Genomic DNA, 855 nt, shown 5'->3' with positions numbered 1-855 from the left:
GAGAGGGTAGAATTCTACAATGGGAATGAAGCAGTAATTTGCCATTGCCGTGAAGAATGTAGAATTGTAAATTCATGGACATTGGCGAACCCAGGCAGAAGATTTCATGGATGCATAAATTATGGGGTAATTTTTACAATTAATCACGACATATCACTTGTATATTTTGATGTATTATATAATTTACTACAACTAATAGCTGGAATTAATGGTCATTGTAGACCCTAAAAGCCTGCAATTATTTTCTGTGGTATGATCCGCCTATGCAACAGATGACAAAAAATATGATGGCGAGAATTTTGAAGAATTTGAGGAAAGCCGAGGAAGAAAATAATTTCATGAAAATTGAAATGTGTAAGCTTGAAGAAGAGAACAAGGCGCTGAAAAGTGAAATTAGGAAGTTGAAAGCAACAAGGAAGTGGCTAATGCTGGTCATGGTTTGCATATGTATTATGGTTATTGCTATACTATTACCCAGTGGCAATGAAAGGAATGTCAACTTAAAAATGCGACATTAGATCTTCCTGTATGAAGTTAGAAGTTGAGTAATTGCTTCATGTAATTTGAATGCTGTAATGTTGCAATGTAGACATGGGTGTATGGAACATGTTTATGCATTAAAATGGAACATTATTTCGAATGATGTTTTTGTAAATTAATCGAGAGATTTTGTTAGTTGTTGCTGGGCACATTTATTGAAACGAAATCGCTATAAAATGATTGAGAGATTTTGTTAGTTGTTGGGCATATTACCTTGAAAGATGTCTTTGTTAAAATTTAACAGAGATTCACCTCAAGTTGTATAAAAAATTTGACAGCATTTCATCCTAAATTTCGATAATCCCTACTCGCACA

This window comes from Coffea eugenioides, chromosome 5, assembly GCF_003713205.1.
Source record: "Coffea eugenioides isolate CCC68of chromosome 5, Ceug_1.0, whole genome shotgun sequence".
Classification (NCBI taxonomy): Eukaryota; Viridiplantae; Streptophyta; class Magnoliopsida; order Gentianales; family Rubiaceae; genus Coffea; species Coffea eugenioides.
Note: the sequence above shows the minus strand (reverse complement) of the source record.